The sequence below is a fragment of the Protopterus annectens genome, chromosome 11.part0 (assembly GCF_019279795.1).
Source record: "Protopterus annectens isolate FY-2018-M chromosome 11.part0, PAN1.0, whole genome shotgun sequence".
Taxonomy (NCBI): domain Eukaryota; kingdom Metazoa; phylum Chordata; order Ceratodontiformes; family Protopteridae; genus Protopterus; species Protopterus annectens.
The window spans coordinates 1241660833-1241675042 of NC_056745.1; positions in this window are offsets into that span (position 1 = coordinate 1241660833).

Sequence of the window (14210 nt, forward strand, 5' to 3'; positions counted from 1 at the left end):
CCTTGCCTCTCCTCTAAAGGTATTGTGTCTTTCCTGCTTTGATCATTTTACAACTCCATACAAATCAATTGCACACCTTCTGTTAATGTCTTTCCCATGGTACAGAATCCCAACTTGTAACTGAACCAGGCAGCAAAGCTGTACTACACAAGTCTGTTAGTATTTACATTTGCATGCATGCACATACTTGTGTATGTATGTATGCATGTATGTATATATGTATGTATGTAGGTAAATGCAATATTTTAACTTAGAGTGTCACAGAATAATTCAGACTTTGCAGTAATGGATTTAATGTACCACCCTTCTCTGTTGTTCCAGGATGCTATTATCAGTTCTTAGATTCATGGCTATCCACTGAACCAGGCAGCACCCTACCTTCTGGCTACAGGGATTCAGGTAAATCTTTTTGTTGCAGCAAAAGCACACAACATCTAGTGTGTAAAGCTTTCCTCAGTAAAACACATCAAGTCCAAAAGTAAAAAGAGAGAGAGAGCACCACAGCTGAATGAAGCAGGTATACAAGCAGGTAAAATATTTATTGGAGCAAGCGCTTTCACATCCCAATGGACTCTTCTTCAGACTTCAATATAAAATCACTCAAGAAATGCAACATATATCTGAAAATAAAATCAATTAATCAATTGGTTTTGATTGAATTGATTAATTGCTTTTATTTTCATATATATGTTGCATTTCTTGAGTGATTTTGTAGTGAAGTCTGAAGAAGCGTCCATCGGGACGTGAAAGCGCTTACTCCAATAAATATTTTACATGCTTGTATACCTGTTTCAGCTGTGGTGCTCTCTCTCTTTTTACTTTTGGACTAAATCTAGTTGTTACATAGGCTCGAGTGGACTGAGAGCATAGTCATCATATGGGTAACATTCCCTGTCTCTCCCCAAAGTAAATCCATTTTAAAAATGTACTGACTAAAAAACTGTGATCCACCCAATTTGTGCAAAAGTGTCATTTCCAGTATAATGAGGAAATCGTTAAAGTAATATTACCTTTCAGAAAATTAAGTACCCGATACATGCATTCATTATGCCATGTTTAAACAGTCATATGTTTTCTTAGCTTTATTTTTGAACTAATTAGTTGGGAAATAGCCTTATTTTATTGCAAGGGACTATCATGATCCTGCCAACATCTGGGGGACATGGTGTCTCACAGATAGAATCTGGGTCTTGTAGTACTCTGGGTCTAAGGTGCATTAGTAATTAACTGCTACTGTCTCTGGATAATTTTCATGTTATCCCTGAGTCTTTGTAGGCTTTCCTTAGGTATGTTGGTTTATGTCCACCTTCCAAAAACCTGCTTGTTTACTGGCTATATTAAACTGTCTATTCATTTTGAATTTACCCTTGTTCTTGTGGATTGATTCATGGGTGAAAATGGTCCATGCACTAGCCCACTTATCTGGCTGATAAGTGATGGAAAAATTCTAACAAACACAACACAAATAACTGTTATGCAAACTAGTGAGCTGGTTACTTGTTATATACCATGCGGTTAATGATTTACAATGCATCCAATAATACAGTATGAACATTTATCTGTGGTAATTCACCTAGATAGTAAATGCTGCTAGGTTACTTTTTCACATTAAGCCCAAATCACTTTTAGGATCAAACCTTCTTTTTGAACAGCCTCTAGAACTTAAATATTTTCATAATTTATAAGGACTGCAATGGACACTTGTACTAGATGGTGCTGCTGTGTCATAAATGAGCAAAGTAGCCTTGTCTAGCCATTTCCTGGTATAGGGTGATAGTGCAGCACCAGTTACAGGTGAAGAACACTGCCTATGGAGGCAATTAATTTATACCGCAGAAGTATAAAGTACTGCTAGATGTCAGTATCAGAGTACTAATTGGTCAGAGGTATGTGTAGTGAAATAAGGATGTCTCTGGAGTAAAAATGTTTATGTGTGCAATAGGGGTATCCAGTCTACAGTCATTTCTGTTCAGTGGTTATCTTAATATTCCAGCTAAGAAGCCCTGACTGTGCCAGATGCTAGTTTTGCTTCACTGCCTGCTGAACTTGAAAAATTCCCACCATCCGTAAATTTAACCCTATTGTCCACAGCTGTATTTGTTTGCTCTACAGGTAAACAAGTGGCCAACAGAACAAGCGGCATCTATCAGAAGAAATATATCTGCTGAGCTGAGGAATATATATGCTTTAAAGACCATTTATGCTTGAACGTATGGAAGTATAATTCACAGTGGAAAAATTGTCTTAAATGCATACTCCTGGAAGTCTTGTGTTACAAAGAAATGTGGCTAAAAACTGAAAGTTTCAGATTCAAAGATTTAATTTATTCCTCATTAAGGGTAAATTAAATCCAAAGTCTCAAAATGTACAGTGTGCAACATTTTCATATTCACTTGGCAGAAGAGCTCAAGGAGTTTTAACAGTGAGAAAAAAATAGGCTAACAGCTTTTGGAGAGAGATAAAGAAATGTATATACACAAGAATTTTCTCTTTATTAGGCATGTTTATTACAAGCCTACAAGGTATGAAGAGCCAAGGCAAAGATTGTAAAATTGTCTAATTACTTTATAACAGATATAGTTTATAGTATAAGAAATAATGAAATAAGAGTCTATATTTTAAAAGAAACGGACCTGATCTTATCAAAATTTGGAAATGTGTCATGAGCAAGTAAAATGACTAAGTCACAGTTAAAAGCACTGTCTGAGGAAAGGATGTGTAAAATAGAATGCGACTTCAATAAACAAGTTACATGGGTGATAAAGTCAGAAACTGTTATAGGAGCAATAGACCTGAAAAAGAAAAACATGGAATAATACATGGAGGACTGCTAAGTACTGGAATCACTGTAAGACTGCAATAGTTTTGGCTACACATTCTTGCCTACTATACAACCAATGCTACAGAATCTGTTTTAGAAAATGGCATGAGACAAATACATTTAAGAACAAGTGTGATCAAAATAATCTGCATGTTGGTGAACAAGATTGCTGTTTGCTGGTGAAACTAAAATTAACAGTTGATAGAGTGAACTCAAAAAATATGTCACAGAAGCTAAGACATTAGTACATAGAAGAGTGCTGGAAACACATACTAAGAATTAAGGAGCAGAATGCAAAATTTAAATTACTTAGTGGTGTATAATGGAATATCTTTTCAAAAATACTTTTAAACTTTGGAAAATTTAAAAATATTGATGAGAGAACTAAATGCATATTGTTTACCTGTTTAAACAACCAGGTAGCACCACTGGATCAGGAACTCCTGACAGGAATTTTAAAAATAGGTGGCTTCTTTGCAGTGCCTTGATGCCCTTCTGGTATCCTCACAGAGTTCATTAGGTGTTCCAGTTCCCTGTCACACCCTAGTGATGTGCCACAGGTGAAATGGCGTAATATAAATAACCCTAAAGTAGTGTGTGTGTGTGTGTGTGTGTGTGTGTGTGTGTGTGTGTGTGTGTGTAGGCATGTAATGCCTTCCTCATATAGCTACATACTTTTGCACTCCAGAGCTGAAGTCTTTGTATGCCCAGGACGTACCCTCAGACATGACATTTGCTGCCTCTGTTCCTTGGGATTGAAACAATGTGTGGCCAGTTCTACCTCACATACCATACAGTCATGCACATCCCTGCCAGACCCATTAGCTGCCTAAACCTTTAATAGAGCTTGGGTCACCTGACTCATAGTCAGTGCTTTAGCCTCCTATACTACTAGAGCTGGCATTGCAATTACAGTTGTATTCCACAGCAGCCTTTCTGCATTCATGTTTTCAATGTACTTTTTTATCCCACTTTGGGATATAGTTCAGTGATTCCCGAATCTGTGCCCTAGCAGTTCACTTATATCCCCAGGCATGACAGTCAGGCATCTCTGAACTGGTAAGAGCCCTTCATCTCTTCACTCACATTTTGGGACCTTATCACCCCATTTTCTCCTGGAGATGAGAGTCAGTCATAGAAAAGTGGGTAGGTGAACTGATCTTGTGGAGCTTCCTGTCAAATCCCTCCTGTCCTCCTCTTTATATGTAGCTGGGAAATGTCCATGATCCCACTAATTTCAAGCCAGACTTAATGGTGCAATTCCCATTTAGGAGAATTATTCTATCATCTACTCTTCATTAAGTGTTGCCAATAGAGGGGCCATGACACTGCCCCCACACTAGGATTGGTGAGCTAATATACTGATTACTCAAAGTCCTCATCCCCATCCTGGTTCCCTATTGGCTATGCCACTAGCCAGTCATGGATTACTTGGGTAACAGTCAGGGCTTCATCCCTTGGTGTAATAGACCAGTCATTTTTTCAGTACCAGGTTAAATATACAGCATGTATCTCATTGAGTTGGCATGTTCTATGTGCTCACATCACTGGATAGGCAGTGGTCTAGTTTGCTTATAGGTGGTTGCATATGACAGTCTGTTATTCAGGCTTTTTATATAAAACTGAGCCTTTATTTACTTGCAGCACTGAAAACAAAGCAGACTAGCAAGTAAAAGGAAGAACAAAATGAATGTACAGATAAAAAGAACATCTGTGAACTATACGCAAGTCAACAACACAATTAAGACATTAGGCTGTCTAACAATTACTGAATATAGGAAAATTGTATTTAATTGTGCTCACAAGAAAGGTAAATATTTTTTATAAACTAAAGAATAGTTTTCCACAAGTCTAATGCATTCCTGGAAAGGCAAGGTGGTTTTCCACTGATGGGGAATTCAGTTTTAGCCTGATTTCCAGGTCAAAAAACAGTTTAGCCACATTATAAGATCCACCTATTTCAATTCTCAAAGACATTTTCTATTAAGACTCAATATATGCCCTAACAAGTATACACAATTAAGAGAGGCATAAACTGGCATTCTGAATTTAATTCTTATGACAGTCAAATAAAGGAAAGAAATCAGTGTCCATTTTGCATGTAACAGAATAACCTTACCAGGCAGACAATAGACAAATTAATTCTTGCTATATTTGATGGACTGGCTTGCAATACCAGACCTTATGAAGGAGAGAACCCACTTCTTTAATACAAAAATTGTAGACATGTTTTTGTTTGAAGTCTTTCTGTACACTGTAGTCAGAAGTCCAGTTATCTAAAAAATAAAAGAAGATTTGTTTCTCATAAAGGTAAAGGAATTGTTTAAAATAAATAGGCATTTAGGCTTTCTTAATGTGGACTGACATTTTGTGCCAAACAAGATGATACAGCTCTTTGACATATTCTCCACTTTTAGTCTGCATTTGCAGTATTACTTAGGATAAGCAGATGCACCTCTGTCTAATGACATTTTCTTTGTACTCCCATCACTGCACTGCTGCATGCTATGGGCTGATTATATATGAATGCATTTGCCGGTTATTCATTTAGGACTGCATGTGTTGGGCATTTCCATTTATTATCATTACATTGCCTATTTGAAAACTTTTGCATGTGTAGCTGCATTAACACTGTATTGGTTGCCCCCTCACCTTTGTTCCAACAATTCTGTAGGTGTAAATAGTTTATAATATATGTAGTTTATTGGGTTTACTATTGTTTGTTCGAATGGCAAAACATTTGCCGTTCAAAACTATGAAAAGTAAACCCGAACACAAACATTCCGACTGGCCACAATGTTGACCCAAATGATCGACACATTTGAGTCAACATTGTGGCCAAAATCATCACGTGATAGCCATATAGGAGCTGATGTAAATCAGACTCCTATATGACATATCATGTTTTTGCAGAGGGAAGCCCCCCTGCACCCCCCACACCCTCGCTACTAACATATTCTAATTCTGAGATCACATTACAGTGGGGATATGGATGAATTTCCAATCCCCACTGTACCACGATCTCCGTGCAGATAGTCGAATACACTTATGTGAATGCACTACGCATAACTGTGTTCAACTATCCTATCTATTTATGTTTTGTGCACGGCATTCTGATTTTTGGCAGCAGCGCTGCCGACAGACTGTCTTTCGCACAAACCATAGTAAACCAGTGTATTATGTAAATATAGTGGTGCTTTTTCTTGTAACATGTCATGAGTAAATCTTGCACTGTCCATGAATATGTGTTTATATATAGATGAATATCTGCTCATTTGGCTACAGGCCAACATTTCAGTGCCATCACTGTTTTGATCACAATGTGTGAATGGGTGTGGGCAGTACTGCATATGGGTGTGTGTGTGTGTGTGTGTGTCAGATGTTTGCATGATATTACATTTGTATATGTTTTTATAAGACATGTAAGTTCAGAGGTTTATGACCATTATTACCCTTACAAGCCTAGCTGCACACATAAAATCCATTTATATCTGAGTTTATGGGCATCTATATGCAGGGGGGATGTCAGTAAGTATGTAACTCAGAGATTTTTTTTTGTGTGTGTTTGTGTGTGTGTGTGGTTAGGATAATACTTTTCTTACTTATGGCCTGTGTCTGTAAGGGACACGGGTAACTTTGGGCAACATATGATACATGCTTTGGTATACCTATATGTGCCATGCAGTCATAATTCTGATCTAAGAATCTAGGTACACTGTGCCTGCATTTGGCTAGGTTTTTGTATAGTATATTGTGTTGACATTTTTCTGTATACTGCTGGAGGTCATACATCTGTTTCTTTCCGTCAGAGCAAACTGTGTTATCTGCAATATACATATAATTGAAGCTTATATCATCTAACATGTCAGAGGGGTTTATGTTGTAGATGATCCCTATATCTATTTATTCCATGTATTATGAAGATGTTTTCCTATGTCATATCTCTTTATTTTGTGTTATAGGACCTTCATGTGATATCACACATCCCAGGATGGTGACTTATAACCTACACAAGATGACGTGCAATGGAAAGAAAAACAGAGACAGTGGATGTGCACAGCTCCACTAATGTACATAAATAAGGTGTGATTTTTATTGACATCTTGCATAGGTTTCAATGCCACCAGTATGTATGCATGCATCTTGCTGTTGTGCCTCTGCTGACTCTGCATGACCACCAGATTGCTTTGTGCCGTTTCAAAATGCACATCACTATTGACTATGCATTGGTCTGTTTTAGGAACATGGCCTCCCTGATAATACCATTAGAATAAATCAGGGTATAAAACTTCAGAAATTTTGAGAATGGTCTGACCTAAACCTTTAGGAACATTTTGGCCACAAATGGTTCTGTTTAATGGTTTAAGTAAATATGTTTATTATAATTTGAATCTGGCAGGGGCGGCCCGTACTATTGGACTGCCAGACTGCAGCCCCCCCAGCTGTAAAGAAAAGTAAAGAAATAAAAAGTAAAGAAATAAAACAATTTAAAATTAGTGGATAAAAAAATGAAAAAAAAACGGACTTTCGCACATGCGCACTAGTCCGGACTGCTGCTGAGACAGTCTGGAGCATGCGCAGACTGTCTCAGCAGCAGTCCTGACTGGGAAACATGTAACAGCAGAGATCCCAGAAGTCTATGCAGTTTTAACTGCATAGACTGTTGCTGGAAACAGATCAGACCTGGACTGCAATGTCGGCAGGCAGGGCTGGAGTCTCAGATCTCACGTGGTGGATGTGCTCCAGGAGTCTCGGCAGGGGATCTCGCGTGGTGGATGTAATGCACAGGCAGCGGAGCTATGGGTGTCGCTACGGAGTCTGAAGGGATTTGGATTTAATCAAGGGATCTACATGTACTGAAGGGATGTGTTGCTATGGAGTCTGAAGGGATGGTGTCGCTCCAGGTAGAGTGTGTGTGTGTGTGTGTGTCTGGGAAAATGCCCCAGTTGCTATATACTGGTGGCTAGAACAAACTCATGGTGGTGTGGTAGGGAATACCTCAGGCTTGAACCCTGTACCTTGTATGCAGGTGTTAAAGACCTGAATTCCCCACCCACCACCATTTGTAAAAAAATTGTAGATTTTTGCCTCATATTTGATCTGATCTGTTCCTCATAATATCTGTGGCTTCTAAATACTGCAATGCTTGATATTTGATGGTGCAGTGTTAGCATTGTTGCCTCACAGCTGTAGGTTTTTCAGGTTTGATTCTTGGCTGGGGTGCCTTCTGTGTGGGGTCTGCATCTTCTCCTTGTGTTTGTGTGGGTTTGCTTTTGTGTCCTCCCATGTTACAAAGACATGTCTGCATAATTTCTTCCTGGGCCTCTGCTGAAAATTGTTTTTTTGTTCCAAGTCAGACTGTCCTGATTAACAAATGTTAAACTTGACAGGCATTTGAATTTCAGACTTCAGGCTTCTGAATGTTTAATTCCTTGCATATTTGATGGTGCAGTGGTAGCATTGTTGCCTCACAGCTGTAGGTTTTCTGGTTTGGTTCTTGGCTGGGGTGCCTTTTGTGTGTAGTCTTCATCTCATCCCTGTGTTTGCGTGTATTTGCTCTGATGTCCTGCCATTTTACAAAGACATGTGTCTGCAGTATTTTCCCTGGGCCTCTCCTGAAAATTGTCTTTGTTCTGTCAGAAGTAAAATTGACAGGCATTTGAATTTCAGACTTCATATTCTTCAGAAAATACATAGTAACATGACCTTTTATTCGAACACAACCTTTTATTCTAGCAATTTTCTAAGTTTATAAGATGAATATTTGAAATTTGTCCTTATTTTTGGGACTGTATTACCCCATTATTGGCTTTGTCCAGGTTTTTTGTGCTAAGGTTGACAGCTATGGCAAGAACTGAATTCACTGAATATGTTTGAGGGCTGTATTTCCTCATTACTGGGTTTGTCCAGGTGTTTTGTGCTAAGAGGTTGACAGCTATGGTGAGAACTGAATTCATTAAATGATAGCCATTTAAGTTTCAGTCTTCTGTTCTTTCACAAAGCAGCTGATTTGGCGTAGTGGTATGTTGCTTTGACTGTTTTGCACAGGGACCTTGGCAGTAAAATGTATGGTGGTAACACACCATTTTTCTTTCACAAAGCAGGTGATTTGACATAGTGGTATGTTGCTCTGACTGTTTTGCCCAGGGACATTGGTAGTAAAATGTATGGTGGCAACAGCATTTTTCTTTCACAAAGCAGCTGATTTGGCATAGTGGTATGTTGCTCTGACTCTTTTGCACAGGGACATTTGCAGTAAAATTTACTGTGGTAACACAGCATTTTATTCTAGCAACTTTCCAAGATTATACAAGCAATGTTTAATGTGTCCCTGGGTTTTGGACTTTTGACCCCCCCCCCCCCAATAAATTAGGCTTTTTCCAGATTTCTTGTGCTGTGAAGTTGAGATGCAGTTGAGTATTGAGTAGATTTTACAAGGAGCTGAGAGCTGCAGGGGAAGAGAAGTTTAGTGCTGCTTATGCTACATCAGCTTGCATTGTTAATAGCACAACAGGTTGTGTACTTGCTATTGATGCAGAAGGTTGTTGGTTCTACTCCCACAAGGGGTGAATGCTGCTGTACTGAAAAAGTTAAGATACTAACTGTGAGCTTGTTATCAGTTTGCCATCCATTTCCTATTGCAATATTACTAGCTTATCATTTTAATGTAATATAGGCAATTTATTCCTTAGGGGCATCAGACACTTTATTTTTCGATGAAACCATGAAATATAAAGGTGTTTGCTAGCAGCAACATCTTCATTAGTTACAGATTTATTTAATGTGGAATTATTTAGATGACTTTTTTACTTCTTCAGAGATTGTGCATATTTACTGATAATGGTGGATTGTAGAATTGTGCATATTTACTGATAATGGTGGACTGTAGAATTGTGCATATTTACTGATAATGGTGGACTGTAGAAGTTTGAGTAGACTTTTATGATGGAAATGTTCTGAACTGGGCAGTTTTGTCATTATGGGTGCATGCATTTTGTTTCATTGTTTACTGGAAAGATGAAGATGTTCTGAATTGGGCAGTTTTATCATTATTGGTGCATGCATTTTGTTTCATAGTTTACTGGAAACATTTTCAAAACAATAGGAAGTTGTATCAAAGAGCATATGTATGTTTCATATGCAAGGGGCCTATGATTTGAAAACAGCCCAGAATTAATCTTTATCTGCCACTGGTAAAATGTATTTTCTTTGAATGTGGGTTTCAATGCTGTTTCAATGAATGTGAGTTTCAAGGGCAGAGAAGTTGTAATGCTAAGTTTGTTTAGCAGATGTCTTAGTGTTTGTGCTGTAAAATGCAAAATAAAACTTTCAAATGAAGTCCAAATCATCATAGAAGTAAATCAGTATGCACATTAGTGTTTATGGTAAATGGAGTGAAATAGCCAAATAATGGATCATTGGAATGGCTGCAGGGGGAGGCTCCATTCGACCATGATTTTGTGAGGGGGAAGGGCGGCAAACTTAAAGACAGCCCCAGCTGAACTATACCTCCCAACTGTCCAGATTTTCAAAGAATGAATAGAATTTTGCTTCTTATTTTTGGTTTGTTCCTCATAAAATGTGTAGTTTTCTGGCAAATCATTTAGGAATTAAGTCACTAAATAATGACACACTGAGTTTCAGACTTCATAACCTTCAGAAAAATGCATGCTAAAGTAAGACCTCTTGTTCTATCAACTGTCTCAGTTTATACAAGAGCAATTTTTAGTACTGTTTATATGTTCCCCCAATATATTTGGCCTTGTCCAGATTTATTGCATTAACAGGTTCAGAGGTACATGCAAATAAATTGCTTTACAGAATTAGGCATAGCCAAACCTCTCAACTGTCCCTGATTTTGGCTCAAAATGTTGCTCTTCCCCCTAATAATCCCTCCGCAAAATAGCAATTTTGGAAGAAAACATGGAGGGTTTACAATTAAGAAATAACTGTAATAATCAGAGTTATAGATTACATTTATTTCAGAAATGCATGTAGATTATTTTATTTTGTCAGCTGCTCAAGTTAGCAGTACTGATATTAAAGTGTCCCTTCTTTGACAGGTTCACAGCTGTATTGTGTGGCTATTTTATATTTTTACATCACATTTTTGGTCCATTTTTCATAAAATTGGGCAGGATTCACGAAGCCTCCGTGTAAGAGATACAAGGCTTACACGGAGGCTGCAGTTAAACGGTGTGACATCAGCATGTCATGCATATGCATGAGGGCATGCTGAATCACACCTAAGGCTAACACGGTCCATGGAAGACAGTAGAGGGCGTGTCCGTAGGCCGAGCCCTGCAAGCGGACACGCCCCCAGAAGAGTAAAAGTGCCCAAAGTAAACACCCACGACAGAGTCCATGGAAATGTGAATAAACACAATACAACACATGCCCCCACAGACTATGAACATAAAATATATAAATGAACATGTTATATATTTTTTTTAAATTGTAAAGATGTTTGCCCGTGAGCCACAGTTAGCAGTAAGTGGAAAAGCATATAAGAACTAACTATACAAAGTAAACCAAAAAGCAATAGCGTAGCGGTAGAGACGTCGGCTGAAAATCAGGCAGTCATGGTTCAAGCCCCCACAACATCAATTTTTATTTTTAGTAAAATAAGCACGAAACAAGTCCCTGATATATATGTACACACATAAAATTATATTTTATGTAAAATGTAATGAAATAGGCTATTTATTTTGAAGAAATGTGAGATAACAAAATAATAAAAAATGCCAGATGTGCCTATAGCTGAGCTACAGTTTAACAAGGTGAGTGCATCTGCCCGTAGGTGAGCAGTGGTTTAACAGGTGTAAAATGAGTGTCCGTAGGTGAGCAGTGGTTTAACATGCTGAAACTGTGTGCCCCTGGCTGAGCTGAGCGTAATATGTGTGCTGACAGCCAAATGAAGCGTAAACTAGCGTAACCCGTTTGCGCGGAGCTGCGCATCGCGCCAACAAGCTAACCGACGGGCAACTTTGAGCAAGCTGTAACAAAACTGCCTTTACACAGACACACCCCCTAGCCTGTCTAGACAGTCATAAAATATAAAAAGCAGTGGCCAGGTTCGAACCCAGGATACCATGCACCATAGTCAAGGTACTAAACCACTAAGGCATGACAGCTATACTTAGAAATGCAGTAATAGCAAATATATAGGAATGAATAGAAAGTGGAGCATGACAAAGCAGGTTTTGTGAAGTTGATACAATTCCAAAATGGCCAATCACAGATAAGTGCGGGAAAAACGGCATATATAAGCCCCATAGGCAGGAATACACAGCATAAATGATTGTAGAACTAACTTGCAGCCAGAATGTCAGGAGTAGGTGAGGATAGTTGCTTTCGAGCACAGAGGTGGGGCATTGAGGAGTCCAGATATATGGTCTGGCTCCTAGTCCACAATCATGAGGCCCAACTCATGCAGGGCCAGGTCCTGTGGGGAGCATATAGGGCTGAGGCATGGGACCGGTTGGCTCATGATCTCACCAGTGCCACAGGGATTCCAAGGACTGGTGAGCTGGTCCGTCACCACCATGCGGACCTGAAGAGACGTAAGCAGGACCAATTGAACCTTTGGATCCAGGAGGCCCGGCAAATGCCCAACGCTCCACTACTGAGTAAGTTACATTTAATTATTTATGTAAGAAATTAAACTAGCTGATATTATGGATATGTGTATTCCAATATTACTTCATTTATATTACAGCTGCGGGTGTCCGTTCTGTGAACCGCAGAGCCTATGGTGATAGGCTGGTGCGGTTGCGCCACCAGGCAGGTTAGTAATCCTCTCCCAGTAACTCTAAAGAAATATAAAAGTATGCCAGTTAGCAAAAGAGTGCAGTGTAGTCACTAAGTAATAAAATGTGCAAGTAACAGTGTAAGAGTGTTTGCAAGTATTGCTTGATTACAAAAGTGTGTTGCAGTCTTAATCCAAACAGAAAAATGAAAATGTCTGAAATAAAGTCTGAAATAAAGATGCCCCACCTGTAATATAATAGTACACAACCTGCAGCAGGCTGAAAAGTACAGCTGCAGAAGATGAGCAAATCACATGTGTGAAATATATGCCTGTTGAAATACTGAAACATGACAGAAGTGAGACTGCTGGAAAGGATTGTAATAACTACAGGTAAAACATGTCAATAAAGCCTAGAAGTAAGTACCATCCTGAATAGTAAAATGAAAACAAGTGAGAGAGTGTGAGAAAGAGTTATGCATCCACCAATAAAGTAGTAATAACCTCTGAATAAAGTATACTGCAGTCAGTACAGAATGAAATGAGTGTGACAAGCAGAACCAAACTGCAAAATGTGTTCAAAGTGTTGCTGCAGCTGGAATGTGTATCCCAAAATCTGGATATGTTGCTCTCAGTCTGCAATATGCAGATAGTATGATTATCTGAAATACCAAGCATCCACAGTTGTCTATAGCTATATAAAGCAAATGTAGCAGGATGATGTAGCTGAACAAAGCCAGATATGAACGTGTATGAATAACAATAAAATGTATATTGATGTAGCAGTAACAGTCCTATCACCAAATTGAAGTAGTTATCATATAGGAAACTGTAGTTAGAACAGTAGTGTGTATATATCTGCAGCTATTAGAAATGTACAGCATATGTACTGGTATTCGAAGGTGTTAATAATACTTTCTTCACCCCACCCTATAACCACATATAATTCATTCCACGTGAAATTTGTATGTGCAATCACAATTAACACCCCTGGACATTTGTCCTGTTGGGTCATAAATATTTGCATGTACGTTGATGCATCTGCCCTGTTCATACATCCAAACCTGATGGCCTGTTGCCATCAATCAACCCTGCATGTTGTTGGACTGTGTATTGCTGTTAAAATTACGCATGTGTTATGCTCGCTGTTCAATGGTGTGAATATCTGGGTGTTTGGTTAATGGGAATACTAATGCATGCTGTTACAACTAATTGCAAATGGTATTGTATGTTACTAACCCAAACTGTCATGACATAATGCAAAACATAGGATGACAGGGAAGGCGGGTTCCAGCGGACCCACCTCTCCCACCTCAGCTGGTGAGTGCACCTGGCACTAGTGCGCAGTCTGGACCCTCCTCCGGTGGCCCTGTGCCACCTGCAGGTGGAAGTGCTGCAGGGGATGGGGCCCATCCCCCCTCTGCAAGTGTGGCCAGAGGAGAACCACCACTCACCCTCCATAGCATCCGGACTGTGGTGCGTAGGGAGATCCGGGACTCTGTTCTTGGGCCCCTACGCCAGCTTGAGGCACAGGTGGCACAACTTATGGGCATGCCTGTTGCCTGGCCTACACAGCCCCCAGCACAGCCCTGTCCTGGGTAGTGAAGGAACAGTGGCAACTGCCCATGGGTGGGGATATCA